This window comes from Ovis canadensis, chromosome 3 (assembly GCF_042477335.2).
Source record: "Ovis canadensis isolate MfBH-ARS-UI-01 breed Bighorn chromosome 3, ARS-UI_OviCan_v2, whole genome shotgun sequence".
In the NCBI taxonomy this organism is placed as follows: domain Eukaryota; kingdom Metazoa; phylum Chordata; class Mammalia; order Artiodactyla; family Bovidae; genus Ovis; species Ovis canadensis.
Window position 1 is genome coordinate 45,503,486 of NC_091247.1, and position 21,326 is coordinate 45,524,811.

Consider the following 21,326-nt stretch of genomic DNA (forward strand, 5'->3'; position numbering starts at 1 on the left):
TAAAAATTAATTTATTTTAATTGGAGGCTAATTACTTTACAATATTTTGGTGGTGTTTGCCATATATCAACATGAATAAGCCACGGGTGTACCTGTGTGTGTAAGGCAGAGAAAAATTGGAGATAGCTGGCTCAGAGAAATAAGGGAAGACTAGAACAACCTTAAATATCTCAGGAAAGGAAAAGCAAGGAATGCAAACTAGTATAGCAAAGTATCCAGGTCTCTTGTAAAAAGAGGATCTAGCCCAAAGCTAGGTATCAAAGCATTAATACTCAACAACTGTTTTCCTTCCTTTAATTATATTTCATGTAACCTAAGGTTTCCAGGCTTTCCAGGTGGCTCTGTGGTAAAGAATCTGCCTGAGATGCAGAAGACACAGGCGACACCGCGGGTTTGATCCCTGGGTGGTGAAGATCCCCTGGAGGAGGGCATGGCAACCCACTCCAGTATTCTTGCCTGGAAAATCTCATGGACAGAGGAGCCTGACAAGCTATAGTCCACAGGGTTGCATAGAGTCAGACGTGACTTAACCAACTGAGCATGCACGCAAGGTTTCCTTAAAAAAAGGTTCTAGCACAAAGCTAGGTATCAAAAGCATTAATAATCAATTCCCTCCCCTTTGATTATATTTAATGTAACCTAATGATATTTCTTCTTTTTGAACCTTCAAATTTCTTAAAGAACCCCAGCCTCAGTGGCATTTCTACCTCGTTTTTTTCAGTCTCTGAATTCTGTATCTGTCCTATACTTTGAGACTTAATTGTTCCCAGGATCTTTTCTACTCACTCCAGTCTAAAGTCCTCTCTTCCCTCCCTAAGATGACATAAATCAAATTAGAAAGAGCTGGTTTCTCTGATTGTATGTCTGTGGTGGATAATGCTCAATGACCCCAGCAGATCTCAACTCTTCTCCACACAGTTACTGTTAATTTACTAAAATTGGAACACAAAATGAAACCTATCTGCTATTAAAGATGTTTAACATTCCATTAATAAACTATCTTATTCCAAAATTATTCTTTATAGCATAATAGCCTAAGAAAATAATGAAAATAGAACAACAGGATAATGATTGGGCATTAACTATGTTTAAGACACGGTGTCAATTCTGCAGAGATATAAAAATGAATAAGACATAATCTTTGACTATGTGTTCTAATGGTAAGAAGAAATCTTAGACACAGAGTAATTAATAAATAATGTAAATCAGAAGTCATATACCAGCAATCCTTGGGCTTTAACTAGTCTGAGAGTTCAGACCTAAAATAAGACCTAATTTCTAAGCTGTGTGACTTTGAGTAAGTCAGTGAACTTGAGGCTTGGTAATTTTCCCTGTAAAATAAGGAGACCGAACAGAAATCCATTCAAGTTCTATAACAGTTTTCTAAAAATTACTCAATTTTCCAACCAAGGCAGGAGAAACTATTATTAACTTCTGAATTATTATTCAATAAATCTTTATTTGCCCTATGATTGACAAACTTGCCTAAAATAAAGATACACTAATTTAATCAAAACATTAAAATGGCCTTTTGAAAAAATTTGACATTTCTGCCAGCAAAACAAGTAAAAATGTAGTGTAGCATCCTTAAAGAAAACCTTGTTTTAAAAAGTGGTCTTATCTGTCAGATTATGCACAGCATATTACACAGAACTATTAGTGCATGTAGATACCTTATGAATGAATTTTAAAAATGCATCAAGCACTTGAGAAGGATTTCAGACCTCTAAGAAGAAACACTTAAGAATATGCAAATACTTCAACTGAATCAAGTTGAACAGATGCGAATGTCCCAGACAATATAAATGTTCTTTCCCTGGTCGCTACTGTCAATCAAAGAATAAGATTAAGGTCCAAGGTTGTGACAATGTACAAAATGAAAAACTATGATCTGAGAGTATCAATTTATTACACTGATATGAACAATAATCTCTCCTTGTACCTTTAGAATAGCTAACAACTACTACATAAAATATAGGATTTAAAGCCTCTGTTTTGAAAGCATGGCATACAAATTGCTACATATTGTTTTCATATTTGTTAAACAAATCTATTTCACAAAATACGACATTGATTCCTTAAAAGTAATTATTTAATTTTATAACCAAATAATCAAACTATAAAAATTAAGATAACTTGGAAATGTACATAATTTTGAAAGCCTAGTTTAAGGATGACTCCTGCAAAATCTAGAGTTTTGATGATTAACTTTCTATTGATTTCATTATTGCTAAGCAAGGTAAGGTCTGGGCAGGCAAGCAGAAAAGAACTCTTTCGAGTCTACAGTGTCCATTTCTAATATTAACATAGGATCTCACTTAGAGCCTGTATCCTTGATAGGAAAGGGGACCTAAGAGATGTTTTTAGTAATTCTTTACCCAGCTCAGTCATTGTTTTCCTCTTTAAAATTAGCTGTCATAGAAAAGACATTTTTTAGCAGAACAATAATGAGAAAAACATAAGGATCTTTCATCTTTCTAACTCCAGCTCCATGAATCTTCACTTTTTACAACCATCTGGTCTATATCTATATCCACCACCCAAGAATAGTATCATTGTTATCATCAGTTTTATAGAGAAGAATAAAATAACTGATTGCATTGCTATATGTCTTTTGTATCCTATAGTTCTTCCTTAAAGGACTAGGGGTCAGCCTGGCAGAGAGACTTTAGAGACAATTACTATTATTACTGTCAAAGTCCTAATGCTATTTCATTTCAGATGAAGGCTGGACAAGAGGAGAAAAATAAAGGAAAAAAAAATAGTAAAAGGAACCCTTAGAGAAAAGAGGTTAGATGACTGAAGTCAGTAAGAAGGGATTGTTTATATATAAACATTCAGCTAAGTTTCTGACTCCCAGCCTAAGCTATTTATATGTGAATCTGGCAGCATTTTGGGAATTATTTCAACATCCATAAAGCATAAGTTCTTATTTAGTGTTCATCAAAAAATAAAATAAAACTAGGCCAGCTTTAGATAATTTAAATACCTGGATCCCACTCCAAGAGATGCTAAACTAGAGATGCCTCAGGAATCTGTGGCATTTCTAAAAACAGTAAGTACCTCCCCTCCCAATTCCCATCTTGACCCTCTCATAAGCCCATCTCTTCTATCAAGTGATTCTGATCCAGTTAATCTAAAAATCATACTTTCAGAAATATTTCCCCTAAGGAAATTACTAAAGGAAATTTTAATCTCATTTTTCATAACTATTCTGTCATAAAAACAACTTAGCCTATATATTTCCATTTCTTTGAAACCCACATTATTGTAGTTGTAATCAGAAAAACTTGGATTAGAACATGACCAGCATTTATTCTCTGGCTAATCTTTGGTATATTTCTTCATGTATCTGAGCTTCAGTTTCCCACATTCTCAAGATTGGTGAGTATCTTCAAAAGCTGGACAATACCAAGTGTTAATAGGATGAGGGACAATGTAAATTCTCTTAATACTACAGGACAGAGCTTCAATTGATACAGCCATTTTGGAAAGCAATTTGACATTACCTTGTAAAGTTGAACAGATGAATACCTTATCAATAATTCTCATCCTATAAATATGTCCTAAATAAATTCTTGCAATAATATATGAAAATATTTAATAGAGTTTTATTATTAATATTCATGGACTATTTTACCTGGCTTATACATTAATATTAATATTATAAGTACTCTCTCTAGATTCACCAATCTTGAAATTGTTACCAAAATGCAAGTTCATATGCCTGATGCACAGTGAAGCCAAACAAAATACCAGAGTCTGGAACCGAGAAAGGTTTACTGAGGGCCATGTAAGGATATGTGTGGCTCATGCCTTAAAAACCCTAAACTCCCCAAAAGCTTTCAGCAAAACTCTTTCATAGGAAAGGTAAGGGAGGGACATGGTTAAGTTGTTGCACACTTTTTGGTGTCAGATCCTTTGCTCTTGAGGTCAGGTCACGGTCAGGTAACGATATTCCTGTAAACCTCCACCAAACAAACGTTATTCTCTGTTCTGACAAGAAAGGGCAAGTTCCCAAGACACAACTTTCACCCTCTGAGGTCTGGATCCTGACTGATGAGGCAGATCTCAGTTGGTGGCTCCCTCAAGGTCAGGTCCTCAGACCCTATCCAGCTGTCATTGCTGAGGGAGCCAGAGGCCCAGGGCCCAACTGGCCCTCAGGCTTCTTAGGCCAACCAAACGGCGGCGGGGAGAGAGCCAGGTCCCACAGACTGCGTCCTATGCAGACTGCCACTGCCATTTGGTCACAGAGGCAGGGATGGAGGAAAGGTTCACCACTGCTTCAAGGCCTGGGCCTGGCCAGTGGGTGGTCTTGAGGAGGGCTCTGGAGCCCAGCAGAACAGCCCCTGGCCTGTTTCCTGGGCCCTCCAGCTCACCCACTGACCCGAGGCCAGGTGAGCTAGAGGGCCCTGGGTAGAAAACCAGGATCTGCCTCTTTCTTCACTCTCCACAGGACAACCACTACTCTGCTGACCACTGGCTGAATGCCCCACTAATGGTCATTCATTGACAGCTGCTTGCTTGGGGGAGGGGCCCACTGTAGCACTGACCAATGGCTGAATAGGACCATTAACAGCCACTCACTGCCAGCTGGTCTCTTGGGGGAGGGGCCCATTGAAGCACCAACCAATGATTGAGCAGAAACACTAACACAGTCGCTCACTGACAGTTGAGCACTTGGGAGAGGGGCCCATTGCAGCACTGACCAATGACTGAGCAGAACAACTATCAGTTGCTCATTGACAGTTGGTCACTTGGGTGAGGGGCCCTTTGCAGCACCAATCAATGGCTAAGCAGGACCACTAATGGTCCTGCAGTAATCACTGCCTGGTAACAGGTGTGGGGTAATGGCCATGTGTCTATAACAAAATGAGGAAAATAAATAAAGCGTAACTCAATGTTTGCTCAAAAGTATAATGTAGTTACTTTACTAAAATCCATGCAAAGATCCCCCCTCCCCGACATTCTTACCAGACCTGAAATGAATACCTCAGTGTACTCTCATTGCTATTCAAGTCCTAACAAAACAAGCAACAAGTGAATAAATGTTTTCCCTGTACAGCGTAAGAGGGAAAAGATTTATAATAACTTTTCTAATTAGGAATGAACTGATTATAAAGTGAATAAATATGGTCTCACAAGACTCAAGACTTCTTTACATACATTTTTTAAACAAGGTAGATTTTACCAAAATAAAAAAAGAAACAGATAGCAAATCTTACCACTCCACCCTCCTAAAACTAACAATACATATAACATACTGATAGCAGGACACCTAGTTAGATGTAAGAAGTTGGACAAATCTTTTGTCCAAATTATTCAAGTTAAGGTCTTCTTACAAAATAGCTCATTATGAACCCCAAAATAAATATAATTAATATAATACCTCTTCTATTGTATTTGATTGGTTTTCTCTACCTAGAAATTTAACTTTATCCCATGTAAGGAGAGAAGGATCTTACTTAGATTTTATGATTTTTTCAGAGATTTATTACAAAAAAAGTTCTAAAAATTCTGTCAAGTATTATACCTTATTATCAGTTTTCTTTTTCACAACACCCTGAAAATTAAACTAATGACATTATCATTTGAGGGTTTTTTTAAAAAAAATTTTGAAACACATCACACAAAGTACAAAACATACAAGTACTACTTAACAAATAATAAAATGAACATCCTGTACCCACCATCCTGTTTAACAGACAATTAATATCAGTACCTTAAAATCCTCATTTCCCATGCAAAACTGTCTCCCTCCCATTCCCTCATCCAAAGGTGATTAGACCCTGAATTTTGGGTTATTCTCTCCCTCCCTCTCTGAAAAAAGAATACTATCTACATATATATCCTGGAATCAAGATTGCCAGGAGAAATATCAACAACCTCAGATATACAGATGATACCACTCTAATGGCAGAAAGTGAAGAGGATCTAAAGAGCCTCTTGATGAGAGTGAAAGAGGAGAGTGAAAAAGCTGGCTCAAGTCTCAGCTTTTAAAAAACTAATATCATGGCATCTGGTCCCATCACTTCATGACAGGTGGATTCTTATCCACTGTACCACCAGGCAAGTCTCATTAAGTTCTTGATATTTATCCATATTGATGTCAGTTCAGTTCAGTTGCTCAGTCATGTCCAACTCTTTGCGACCCCATGAACTGCAGCATACAAGGCTTCCCTGTCCATCAACAACTCCCGGAGTTTACTCAAACTCATGTCCATTGAGTCGGTGAAGCCATCCAACCATCTCATCCTCTGTCCCCTTCTCCTCCTGCCCTCAATCTTTCCCAGCATCAAGGTCTTTTCCAATGAGTCAACTCTTCACAACAGGTGGCCAAAGTACTGGAGTTTCAGCTCCAACATCAGTCCTTTCAACGAACACCCAGGACTGATCTTTACGATGGACTAGTTGGATATCCTTGCAGTCCAAGGGACTCTCAAGAGTCTTCTCCAACACCACAGTTCAAAAGCATCAATTCTTCGGTGCTCAGCTTTCTTTATAGTCCAACTATCACATCCATGCATGACTACTGGAAAAACCATAGTTTTGACTAGACAGACCTTTGTGGATAAAGTAATGTCTCTTTTTAATATGCTGTCTCGGTTGGTCATAACTTTGCTTCCAAGGAGTAAGCATCATTTAATTTCATGGCTGCAATCACCATCTGCAGTGATTTTGGAGCCCCCCCAAAAAAGTCAGCCACTGTTTCCACTATTTCCCCATCTATTTGCCATGAAGTGATGAGACCAGATGCCATGATCTTAGTTTTCTGAATGTTGAGCTTTAAGCCAACTTTTTCACTCTCCTCTTTCACTTTCATCAAGAGGCTCTTTAGTTCTTCTTCACTTTCTGCCATAAGGGTGGTGTCACCTGCATATCTGAGGTTATTGATATTTCTCCCGGCAATCTTGATTCCAGCTTGTGCTTCATCCAGCCCAGCATTTCTCATGATGTACTCTCCATATAAGTTAAATAAGCAGGCTGACAATATACAGCCTTGATGTACTCCTTTCCCTATTTGGAACCAGTCTGTTCCATGTCCAGTTCTAACTGTTGCTTCCTGACCTGCATACATATTTCTCCAGAGGCAGGTGACGTGGTCTGGTATTTCCATCTCTTTCAGAATTTTCCACAGTTTATTGTGATCCACAGAGAACCCCATGAACCCCATGAACATGTTGATTTGTAAAACTGTAATTCATTAAATTTCATTGTTCCTAATATTTTATTACATGAATATCCTACAGTTTACCCATCTGTTTTACTGTTGATAAACATGGTTGCTTGAGGTTTAGTTATCTGGAATTAAAAACAAAGCTATCAATATTATTATGTCTATATATACACTCAAGAAGGAAACGGCAACCCACTCCAGTATTCCTGCCTGGAGAATCCCATTGACAGAGGAGCCTGCCAGGCTACCGTCCATGGCGTCACAAGAGTCGGACACAACTTAGTAACTAAACCACCATGTATACACTACTATGTGTAAAACAGATAGCTGGCAGGAAGCTATATATCATAAGGAGCTCAAATTGGTGTACTGTGATGACCTAGAGGGACGAGATGGGGGCGGATGGGAGGGAGGCTTAAGAGGGAGGGGATATATGCATACATATGGCTGATTCACACTGCTATACAGCAGAAACTAACATAATATTATAAAGCAACTATACTTCAATAAAAAATATTCTTATGTCTATATCCTCATGCACACACACAAGAATTCACCTAGGACATGTTTCTAGAATGGGTCACGGGATATGTTCATGTTCAACTTTACCAGAAAATATCAAATTTAATCCAAAGTGGCTTTATTAATTTACAGTCCCTAAGTGTTTCCATTGCTCCACATTTACCAACACTTGGAATTTTCTTTCTTTTTCATTTTCACCAATCTGAGATAATTAAATATTACATTTCATTTTCACCAATCTGAGATGATTAAATATTACCTCATTATAGTCTTAATTGTATTCCCCTGATTACTAATGCATCGATTATCCTTTCATAGTTTACTAGCCACATGTTTCCTCTTCCGTGAAATCTTTTATACTTTTTCTTACCATGCTGTTTATCTTTTGGTTACTGACTAATTACATATGCATTCTGGTAATCCATGCTGAGCACAATCAGTTATATGTGCTACAAACATCTTCTTTCAGTTTTTAGCTTGTATTTTCACTCTCTGTGGAATCTTTCAAATGAATCCAATTTCAAAGTCAGCCTTTTCCTTTATGGTTTGTGGGTTTGTGAAAATCTTCCCAACCCTGAGGTTATAAAGCTTTCTTACCACTCATTTCAAACTTTTATACTTCTGCTTTCATATTTAAGAGCCATTACCACATGGAATTAATTTTTGTGTAAGTTTTCAGATAGGAATCCAATTTCATTTTTTAAAAAAATCATTGATAAATAAGTATCACGGCACTGTTTATTAAATAGTCCACATATATATATATATATATATATATCTCCTTTCCCCTACCTGCAATGCCCATTCTATCAAAACTCTGGTTTGCATATACAGGTCAATAATCATTCTGTACCACTAGCCAACTGTTCTAACCTCACAACAAGACAATGTTGCCTTAATTACCAAAGCTTTATCTTTTGGAATAATTTAAGATTTCTCAAACCTTGAATTTATGGCAGAATAATGTAGTAAATTAGTAGATTTTCTAAAATTAAAGGAACTCCACATTCCTGGAAAACATTTTTTAAAAATCTAAAATTATGTGAGCCTGTTTCCTTTCAGGGAGGGTTTCTAATTACTGATAACAATTTCTTTAATGATTACAGAAGTATTCAAGCCATTCAGGTGTACAATGTCTTCCTAAATCAGTTTAGATTAAGTATTCCACCTCTGCTTAGAATTTACACATTTCACCCTATATTTCATATTTAGTGTCATAATACTATTTAAAATATCTTTTTACTATTTTAATCTCAGCAGAATTTATAGTTTTGTACATTTCTTTATTCAAAGTACTAATTGTGCCTTCTCACACTCTTTTGTTCCTAAATAAAGCTTGCTATAAGTTGTCTCTTTCAACAGGCTTTCCAAATCATCTGGCTTTCTTGATCCTTTGGAGTGAATGTATATTTCTATTTTAGCAGTTTCTGCTAATCTTTATTATTTCTTTCCTCCTGTTTTCCATGAGTATATTGTTCTAACTTTTGGATCCTGAGCATATCTTCTTTTCTAATGTAAGCATTTAACACTATGTATTTCTCTAAGCATTGCTTTAAATATGTCTCACATTTTAGTATGAATTATTTTTGTTATTCTGTAAATATTTTCTAATCTTTCATTACAAGTTTTTTTATTCTCAAGATGTTTATAAACTTTTTCTTCTATATGGAGTCTTTCCACTTATCTTTATGTAATGACTACTGTCTAACTGATGTAGGGTCACAGAATACAGTCTTTATAATGTTAATTTCCAAAATTTACTAAGACATGCATTATGGCCTGACTCATGATCAATTTTTGTAATTGTTCATGGGCCTTTAAAAGTATTTAACTGGTATGCATACACTGCTGTCCACTTTCACAACAGGATCATTTTTAAGCAAAGTCACCTATTTCACCAGATCACTGTATTTCCTTATGTGATAAGGACCAAGCAGAGGAGTAGAAGTTTCAAATATGAGGTCATAGAACATTTCCTAAAGGACACAAATCATGAAATAAAGAAGTGAAAAAATCGAGAAGCTGTTCACAGACTTCGTGACAGGCTCCCTTTCCCTCTTCAAACACAACTTTCTTTTATTTTAGAATTGTTCTTATAAATAGCATATATCCAGAAAATTTTTGAATCTAGTCTGATAATCTCTGTCTTTTACTGGAGAGTTTAGATGAATGTTTCTCAAGTGTTTTTATCTCAAGACCCTTTTACATGCTTTAATTGAGAACTACAAAGAGCTTTTGTTTGTGTGGGTTATACCTGTCAATACTTTCCCTATTAAAAATTAAATATCAGAAAGTTTAAAAATATTTCATTCATTCAAACATAATCAATAAACATGTTAACAGATTTTTATGAAGAATAAATATAGTTTCTTTTTTAAGACTTAATTTTTTTGTGAGCAATTTTAGGTGTACAACAAAACTGAGAGGGAGGTAAAGAGATTTTCCATTTATTCCCTGCTCCTACACATGCATAGCCTACCCCATTATCAACATCACCCACCAGAATGGTACATTGTTTACCACAGATGAACCTCCATTGACATATCATAATCACCCAAAATCCATACTTTACTTTAGGGTTCACTTGCGGGCTGTACATTCTATCAATTTGGACAAATTTATAATGAATCCTATAGCTACACTATGATATACAGGGTATTTCACGGCCCTAATCATCATCTGTGTTCTGCTTATTCATCTCCTCCACTCCCCACCCCTGGCAACCAACAATCTTTTCACTGTCTCCATAGTTTTGCCTTTTCCAGAACATCAATTAGTTGCTATCATACCGTATGTAGCCTTTTCAAATTGGCTTCTTTCATTTAGTAATATGCATTTAAGGCTCCTCCATGGCTTTTCTTTTTAACGCTGAATAATATTCTATTGTCGATATGTACCACAGTTTATCCATTCATCTACTGAAGAACATCTTGGTTGCTTCAAGTTTTGGCAATTATGAATAAAGTTGCTATAAACATCCATGTGCAGGTTTTTGTGTGGACAACGGTTTTCATTTCGTTTGGGTAAATACCAAGGAGTGTGATTGCTGGATCATATGGTAAGAGTATGCTTCATTTTGTAAGAAAGTGCCAAACTGCACCAAGGTGGCTGTATCAGTTTGCATTCCCACCAGCAATGCTTGAGAGTCCCCGTTGCTCCACATGCTCTCCACACTATTAGTGTGACAGATTTTGGCCATTCTAATAGGTGTGTGGTAGTATCTCATTGCTTTAATTTGCATTTCCCTAATAACATGATGTGGAGCATTTTTTCATATGCCTATTTGCTATCTGTATGTGTTATGTATGGATGTGAGAGCTGGACCATAAAAAAGGCTGAATGCCAAAGAATTGATGCTTTCGAACTGTGGTGCTGCAGAAGATTCTTGAGAGTCCCTTGTATTGTCAGGATATCAAAATAGTCAATCTTAAAAGAAATAAACCCTGAATATTCTCTGGAAAGACTGACGCTGAAGCAGAAGCTCCAATACTTTGGCCACCTGCTACAAAGAGTTGACTCACTGGAAAAGACCCTGATACTGGAAAAGACTGAAGGCAAAAGGAGAAGGGGGTGGCAGAGCATGAGATGGTTAGATAGCATCATGGACTAAATGGACATGCAATTAAGCAAACTCCAAGAGACAGTGGAGGATAGAGGAGACTGGTATGCTGCAGTCCATGGGGTCACAAAGAGTTGGACATGACTTAGTAAGTGAAGAAGAAGAAGAAGAACAACAACAAAAATATCTTCTTTGAGGAGGTATCTCTCTTGCCCCATTTTTTGAATTGAGTTTGCTTATTTTCTTACTGTTCTTTATATATTTGGATAACAGCACTTTATCATGTGTCTTTTGCAAATATTTTGTTTGCGATTTGTCTTCTCATTCTCTTGACACTGTCTTTAGCAAAACAAGAGCTTTCAATTTTGATGAAGCCCAATTTATCCATTATTTCTTTCATGAATTATACCTTTGGTGTCATATCTAAAAAAGACATCATCCTGCCCAAGGTCATCTAGGTTTTCTCCTGTGTAATCATCTCAAGAGTTTTATTGTTTTGCATTTTACATTTCGGTCTATGATCCACTTTAAGTTAATTTTTATGGAGGATGTAAAGTTTCTGTCTAGATCCATATATTTGGAAGAGGATATCCAGTTGCTCTAGCACCATCTGCTGAAAGGATTATCTTTGTTCTGTGTGTTGCTCCTTTGTCACAGACCAGTTGACTACAAGTATGAGGGCCTCTTTCTGGGCTTTCTATTCTGTTCCAATGATTATTTGTCTAATCCATTATCAATATCACACTGTCTTGATTAATAAAGCTTTGTAGTAAGCCTTGAATTCAGGTAGTGTTGGTATTCCAACTTAGTTCTTTTTTACTACTATGTTGGTCTTTGCCTCTCCATATAATTTATAATCAGTTTGTTGATATCCATAACATAACTTGCTGATATTTTCACTGGGATTGCCTTAAATCTATAGATCAAGTTGAAAAGAAGTGACATCTTGACAATATTGAGTCTTTCTATTTATGAACATGGAGTATCTCTCAACTTTAGTTATTTGATTTTGATCTTCTGTACTATTCCTCATATAGGTCGTGTACATATTTTGTTAGATTTGTTGCTAAGTGTTTCATTTGGGGGATGCTAATATAAATGGAATTATGCTTTTAGTTTCAAATTCCCTTTGTTCACTGTTAGTATATAGGAAATAAATTACTTTTGTATATAAACCTTGTATCCTGCAACCCTGCTATAACGACTTATTAGTTCTAGGAGATTTTTTGTTGATTCTTTCAGATTTTCTACATAGACCATCACGTATTCTGTGAACAAAGTCTTATATCTTCCCTTCCCAATCTATATACTTTTAATTTCCTTGTCCTCTCTTATTGCATCAACAAGGAATTCCATTATGATATTGGAAAGAAGCAGTGAAAAGAGACATCTTTGCTTTGTACTGGATCTTAGTGGGAAAGCTTTGAGTTTCTCACAATCAAGCATGATGTTAGCTATAAGGTTTTTGTAGATATTCTTTATTTAGTTTAGGAAGTTCCCCTCTATTCCTAGCTAACTGAGAGTTTTTATCATTAATGGCTGATAAGTGTTAGTCGCTCAGTCGTTGCAACCCTATGGACTGCAGCCCACCAGGATCCTCTGTCTATGAGATTTTCCAGGCAAGGATACTAGAGTGGGTTGCCATTTCCTTCTCCAGGGGATCTTCCCAACCCAGGGATCAAACCCAGGTCTCTTGCACTGCAGGCAGATTCTTTACTGACTGAGCTACAAGGGAAGCCCTTAATGACTGATGGATTCTATCAAACGCTTTTTCTGCATCTATTAATATACTCATATGATTTTTCTTTTTTAATCTGTTGGTGTGGTGAATTACATCAACTGATTTCAGATGCTGAATCAGATCTGTATACCTGAGATAAAATCTATTTGATGGTGGTATATAATTCTTTTTATACCTGGTTTCAATTTGTTAATATTGTGCTTAATATTTTTGTATCTATGTGTAAAAGAGGAATTGGTATGTAGATTCTTTTCTTAGTCATGTGCTTGTTTGGTTTGGTCACAGAGTAATTCTAGGCCTCATAGAATGAGTTAAGAAGTATTCTCTGTGTGTCTACCCTCTGAAAGACACTGTAGAGAATTGGTATAATTTCTCCCTTAACTGTTGGTAGAATTCGTTAGTGATTTCATATGGGCCTGTTGCTTTCTGTATACTCTCTATACAAAATGATTTAATGAGAAGACTGTCACTGTTTTACATGTTAACAAATGTCTTAATGTGTAAATGTCTCTAAAATCTCTCTGTGCTAAGTCACTTCAGTCATGTCTGACTCTTTGTGACCCTATGAACTATAGCCTGCCAGGCTCCTCTGTCCATAGGATTCTCCAGGCAAGAATACCAGAGTGGATTGCCATGCCCTCCTCCAGGGGATCTTCCCAAAATCTCGATTCTCGTATCTACTCTCATATTCAATCTGTGTGACATGTTGTTCTGGTTAAAGTATATTTTAAAAAATCCAGCCTTATACAGATATGTAGTTAGAAAGGAGGGGTATTTTAATGACATTTGCAAATAACCTGAGGTCTTCTTTGATACTATATCAAAACTCCACAAAACTCCACAATGGTAGTTTCTGAAATGTTAACAGTAACATGGAATCTGAAATCACAGCAATAAACTTTTCAAACTCTGTTAAATTAAAATCCAAGGCTCTAACATGTATGCTGGATAATTTTTTTACTCATGCAAGATTCTGTAACATCATTTGAAAAATGCTAATTCTCTAAATTATGGAGATACTATACATGTTGAAGCATTTCATCATACAATACCAAAATAACTACATTTGCTTTTATTGCTACCTTTTTCATCATGTATCTTTAAGCATTGGAAACTATCAGATTTAACATGGTGAGTGTATAAGTTTTTCGCAATTAGAATTTTCACTTGAAAGCTTGAATTTTATCATTGGCAACAAATAATTTCAGTCACTTAACATTTAAGTAGCAGGCTAACTGTGTTCAATTTCAAGAAAATGTTCACCAAATAAATATCCAAGTGTGAATAACAAGTTTATCTCTTAGTTGTTTTTTAAGTGATGTTCCAGGATAAAAATGTGTTTAGTTTAGCTTACAACTCACTCACACAAGTGCTTTTTCTTGAATTAACTCTGTCCTTTGCAGTGCAGAACAACTGCTTTATGCATACTTATTTTTGTCACAGAGAATATTTTAAAAACTAATAGTTAAGGGATAAAATTTTAATCAAATTAATAATTTCACTATAACATCAAGAATGTATTTAAGTGAAACTCATTTGAGGGCTAAATCCTTGCTAAAAATTTTCAAGGATGATATTCCTTCTACTCACTAATGATAAGGATACAAAAGGCAACTTTCCTTTTCATCTTCTGTGCAGTGAGTTAATCTCTTCTTCATCCACACACTGATGGCACAGTTCTGGGATGTCAATTTCATGCAACAAGAGGAAGATGTTCCATCTTGGGGGAAAGGGAGAAGCCAGACTTTTTCTGCACCTTCATGCAGTGGTGAAAGTGGTAAATTAAGGGTTTAGTAGAAATCTTCAGTGGGAAAACTACAATGAATACTTATCTTGTAGATGCCCTGCTTTCAACTTAAAAAAAAAAAAAAAAGACTTCTGGGTTCTCTCTATCTGCGTCACTTCAAGAATGCATTTATAAAGATCAAAAGATCATTTGGTCATATTTTACCTGACCTTATAGCTGTTTTCCCAAAGGGGTGTTATTCATGCAATCTAGTCTGTTACATTGCCAGAAGCAGAATTTTTCACTTGAATTTTATAAGAATAGAACTGAATGTTTTGATTAAGAAAAATAACCATCAAAACTAGATTCACTTGTTTCAAACTGATCTAAACTCTTCAGTTGAGTAATTTGTAATGACTTATTAGGATTGTTTAAGAATTTATTTTATTGGAATTCTCTATATGTGAACCTGTGATCATCAATGAAATCATGTCACCCTCATTTGGCCTGCTTAGATGCTATGTCTCAGCATCATCTTAAGCAAGCAGTAAGTACCAAATGGTAAATTAATGCTTGTAACACATACCTTTCTGGAATCTCATAGTCTAATGCCCGAATCTGTTCATTCTTGTCCATCAGAACTCTAAATTCTGTTCTGATTCTGTACTACTGAATCAGCATACCAAGCAATGAAGTGACAGGTAGCTAGAATTCAAAACAGCATTCTAAAGATGTGTGATCAGACTAATGCTTAAAAGTCTCAGTTATTAGATCTTGCCCTCTGTCATATGACTATCTGAATTACTTCTGATTAAAGAACTAACACACCCAAGTACTTGTGTAAACAGCCAGTTTCTCTACTAATTCAAGAACCAAAACTGTCAAATGAGATAATGCGGAACTAGATGAGACTTTGAAAGTTTCTTAATCTGTCACCCCAGTGCAAAAATACTTTATATCATCTCTAATAGAGTTATCACACTTGTTTCTTGATACTTTTTATTAAAATTCAACCTAAAAACTCCCAAGATTTCATTCTTTCTAAATCAAAATTATTTGGTACAATATCAAGATCAACTATTTGGCTTTATTCTACAAATACTTGTTGAGAGCCTATTAGTGTCTCGCATTCTCCATTTAACTCTGTGATAACACTTTAAACTTCATTTTAAAATGATAAAAAGTCAATCTAGAAGTCAAACTGTTCTAACTTTTTCAAAATTGTGATGCTATGTCCTCTGAGCTGTCACAGCACTGTATTTTCTTGGGCTATGCTGAAAAGATCTTTGCTTCCTCAGCAGACCAAAATGGGATACTACAGAATTTAATTTGGAGTCCATGGAGCAATTAAATGCTAAAGCAGACATGCCATAAGGAGCTCGCTCAACCACAAAGACTTAATTAGAAACCATGTCAGCTAAAATAACCAACTTAGATGGCTGGATGGAAGAGAGTTTGGTAGCACAAATGTAAATTGACAGAATCAACATTAAAAATCAGTTTAGATACGTACTTAAAAACATTTATAAAAATTATTGATTTTTGAATAAAATCTAAAGCCCTTCTAAAAATATCCAAATAAAAAACTTCAACCTCCTCAAATAGAGGGAAACTCTAGATATACATAAAAATACAAGTTAAAGTATTTAAGTCAAATATCTTTGAGAGTAACCACTTTAAAAATTATATTTATTTATTTGCTTGACCGTGCCAGGTTTCAAATGCTGCAAGGGGATCTTCTATCTTTATTTTAGCATGCAGGATCCAGTTCCTTGACCAGGGATCAAACCTATGACTTCTGCATTGGGAGTGCGGAGTTATAGCTACTAGACTACCAGGGAAGTTCCTGGACCACTTTTTTTAATGCTATACCTTTTTTATTTTTTATACCTGGTTATGAGAAAATTTGTCATAGAAAATTATAAACACAGAAGTACAAAAAAAGAATCACTCAAAATTTTACCAACTATTGAAACCACTGCTCATATTTTGAAATATTTTCTCTAGTCTTTTTTTAAATTGTTGAGATAATACTGTCTGTAAAAGCTTTTGTTTCTTAAAGTTAACATTATAAATTTGTAAACCAAAATTTTAAAAGTTGTACATATATTCTGAACTATGGCTACACACAAATTTACATAACTGTACCCTACTACCATATGTCACTTCATATTTGTCACTTAGAAATGACATGGCAATAAACATTTTTATGCCCAAAGTAATTCTGGCATTTCTGTTTCATAGGACTGATGTGTCGAAATGGAATTTTTGAGTAAAGTATTTGAATGCTTTGGGCTTCCCAGGTGGTTCAGTGGTAAAGAATCCACCTGCCAATGCAGGAGTCATGGGTTCAATCCTTGGGTCAGAATGATCCCATGGAGAAGGAAATGGCAACTCACTTTAGTATTCTTGCCTGGAGAATTCCATGAACAGAGGACGCTGGTGGGCTACAGTCCCACGGGGTAGCAAAAGAGTTGGCTGGACATGACTTAGTGACTAAACAATAACAATTCGAATGCTTTGCAAAGAAACCAAGCCAAGTACCATGTGTAACACTGCTAGTCTCATTCACCACAACCACAACTGCACTATTACATATTTCTAAATTTTTGCTAAACTGTTAAAGAGAAAATTTGTATCTCACTGATTTAATTTGCATTTATTTGATGATTCATGACCTTGAATATATTTGCTTATTAGCAATCTATACTTTCTCTTTTGTAAAACTAATCATACCCTTAAAAAGTATTTCTGGAGCTCTTTAAATATTGAACATGTTAGCCATTTGTTGCCACTTTAGTTGCTAACACATTTAATATTTTCCTGCTTTGTCTTTTAATCTCATGATTTAGAAACCTGATATTTTCCCTAGTACACAAATAATGCAGGTTCACTGTAAAAAATAAAACACAGAAAAGTAAAAAAAAAACAGCTTGTGAAAACTATATATAATCCCAGGAATAGAGCTAAGCATTTTTATACTATTATTTATTTTCCTAGTTTAGTTGTATTTATAGAAAAATTGGATCATATTACATATTCTTTTATAAATTACTCTTTTCATTAAAACATGATGAATATACTTCCATATTAGTAAATAGCCATGATGCTATTTACAATGGCCAGAAATGTCCACTGTATGGACATTACAATTTAATCTCTTATTTTTGGACACTGCGATTGTTTCCAATCTTTCATATTATAAGCAATAACAAGGTGAAAATTCAAAGTTAATTCTTTACATTCATACTTATTTCACTAAGATAAATTTCTATTGATTGAATAACTGAATCAAAGGCATGCACATTTTAAAAACTTAATATGGCTGCTATTTATTCTCTAGAAATTATATTTCCATCAGCTGGTAAATCTTAGCCAACAATGAGTCTTAATATGATTTTAAAGTATATATTAGTTTTTATTTTTATGTAGACAAATCTACGTACATTTTCTTCTGTGATTTTCCCCCACTGCTTAGAATCTTAGAAAGTTCTTCTTTATCCATTGATTTAACAAATATTCATTTTTATTCCCTTTAGTTTTGATTTATAGTCTTCATTTAACTTTCTAATCCACTTGGAATTCCTTTTGCACTGAGTTAAGAAGCTAATTTTTCCTCCTCCCAAATAGTGCCAGTACCATTCACTGTATAATTTTCTACTTCCACAATGGTTTGAGAAGTATGAGAATCTTTATATGACTATTTAATGCCTATAATTTGTCAAAGTTTTTCTCTGCTTTCAGAATAAAGGTAAAACTCTTTTACATGGCAAAGTTCTTTGGGATATTGTCTCTGATTCGATATGGAGAAAAATCAACCATCTCTCCCCTAAGCGCCCCTCATACTCTGATAATGTTCTGCCAATAGTATATGCTGATCATTTCTTGTGTGGTGACACAGCTTTATAATATTGAGGCACAGAACACATTCCGAAAATAAAATACAACACTAGCAGAAACAACAACAGAAATTACTTCTTACAGATATTTACGTTGTATTAGGCATTTCCTAAGTGCTTTACTGTAAGATCTCATTTGTCCCTCACAACAATCTGGAGGTAAATAATATAACTACTTCATTTTAAAGATAGAAACTAAGGCACAAAAAGATTAAATAACTTGCCCAAGGTTACAGAGCTAGTAAGTAGAAGAGCTGAAATATGAAAACAGGTGACCTGGCTCTGCAGTTTGTACACTTAATCACTACACTGCACTACACAAAAGACATCTGGACATATAAATACTAAAATCTTACTATATGGCGAAAGACACCTTTTGCAGTGACAAAAAACGTGACAAGTAGGGAGAAAATACCTGCAAGATATATAAAAAACAATGCATAGAATACATAAAGATCTACAAATGAGTAAGAAAATACAATCATTTCAATCGAAATGACCACAGGGCAATTCATGGAAAAATATAAGTGGCCAATAAACATATAACAAGATACTAAACTTCACTAGTTATCAGGGAAACACAAATTAGAGTGATAACGAGATGATATTTTCACCCATTAGAGTGACAAAATTAATGTCTAGTAATATCCAGTGTTGTTGAGGGACAAATGGAAAACATTTCAAATACTGTTAATAGAAATATAAATAAACAGCTACAGCTTATTATGAGGATATTCCTTTAGTAATAAAACTAGGAAATTAAATGTCCTATTTGCACAATTCTGTTTCTGGGAATCCATCATGTATATGTGCATAAATTCTTAATGCAATGCTATTTATAACACCATCAAGTATACTAGAAACTACCTTAACATCCATTAGCAGAAGAATGGTTAAACTATCCATCTGGACTATGGAAAACTGTGCAGAAACTGCACACTGTAAGTGATAAAAGTCATAAAACACTATGTAAAGTATGATCCCATTTAAGAATAAAACAGAAACCTAACAACCTCAAAATATATGTATGCTTATATAATTTCATGAAAAAAGTGTCCAGAACAATTATTATGAGAGAACATTTTTTACTTTATACATTTCCTGTTTTAATCTTTTATAATAATGGTCTATTCATACTTAATATTATTTATTCTATTTAATACTTTAATAATTTCTAAAAGCTTTGTGTGTATGGGGAGAGCGGAGCAACAGAGGAGACAAAGAAAAAAATGATTAAGCTAAGGCAGGGTTTCTCAACTGTAAAATTACTGGCATTTTGGACCAAATAATTTTTTGGGCTCTTTTGAGGGGGACAGGGAAGGGTTCCTATGCACTGTAGGGTGTTTAGTAGCATCCCTAGCCTCTACGCACTGGATGCTAGAAGCACATTCTGCCTCTCCAAAGGCAAAGCATGAAAATCAAGAGCGTCTCTAGATATTCCCAAATGCTCCCTAGGGGGCAAAAATGCCCCCACACTCCACCAACTACTACATTGAGACCTACTGAATTAAGGAATTAAATAATCTGAGAAGCCTCCCTAGTTCCTCAGCCAGTCAGAACTACTGGCACCTGGCCCCATATGGTGCCAATTATTGGGAATGTTTTCTTGTTTATCTCCACCAGATTGTGAGCTTCTTCAAGGAAGGTGTTTAGTCTGGTTAATGAGTTATATCTTGGGCTGTGTTCCTCAGAGTGTGGCCTCAGACCACCTTCAGCAGCTGCACCTGGGAGATTTGTTAAAATGCAGAGTCCTGGATCTTACTTGAGAAGATTTAACAAGCTCCCAAAAGATTCTAATATACACTACAGCATAAGAATTATATTGGAGGTTAATACTACTCCCAGCACATAGCAGGTGCTTATTAATTGTTAAATATAAAACTAATCTACTTGTCAACTTCAAATATATAAACTCTCTTAAATATGAAGGGCTATAAATGATAGAAAAAATTTAGTTTAAGTAAATCATATTACTTAGTAAGAAACATGGAAACATAACTGGGCTTCCCTGGTGACTCAGATGGTAAAGAATCTGCCTGCAATGCAGGAGACCCAGGTTCAATCCCTGGGTCGGGAAGATCCCCTGGAGAAGAGAATGGCAATCCACTCCAGTGTTTTTACCTGGAGAATTCCATGGACAGAGGAGCCTAGTGGGCTATAGTCCATGGGATCTTAAGGGTTGGACAGGACTGACTGACTAACACACAAACATAATAAATGTGTTACCAGTTGTATGAAAAAAATTAAAAGCCAGATCTCAAATCTCTAATGAAGAAAAGAGCATCAGTGACGAAGTAAACTGATGGCAAGTATTTTCAATTAAAGTGATCAAATGTCCAGTTAGCTTTGAACAACATGGGTTCGAACTTCAGCAGTCCTTTTATACAAGGATATTTTTCAATTGTTAAGGTTATACAAGGGTATTTTTCAATTGTTAAGGACTATACAAGGGTATTTTTCAATTGTTAAGGACTATACAAGGGTATTTTTCAATTGTTAAGGACTATACAAGGGTATTTTTCAATTGTTAAGGACTATACAAGGATATTTTTCAGTTGTTAAGGACTAGTCCTTGTATAAATGGACTGCTGAAGTTCGAATCCATGTTGTTCAAAGCTAACTGGACATTTGATCACTTTAATTGAAAATACTTGCCATGAGTTTACTTAGTCACTGATGCTGTTTTCTTCATTAAAGATTTG

At 35.3% G+C, this 21,326-nt stretch overlaps 1 protein-coding gene across 6 annotated transcripts in view; it reads right to left on the reverse strand.

The window, feature by feature from the left end:
* EHBP1 (EH domain binding protein 1) overlaps positions 1 to 21,326 on the reverse strand; it is a 352,008-nt gene that overhangs the window by 214,443 nt on the left and 116,239 nt on the right. The window lies entirely within an intron of this gene.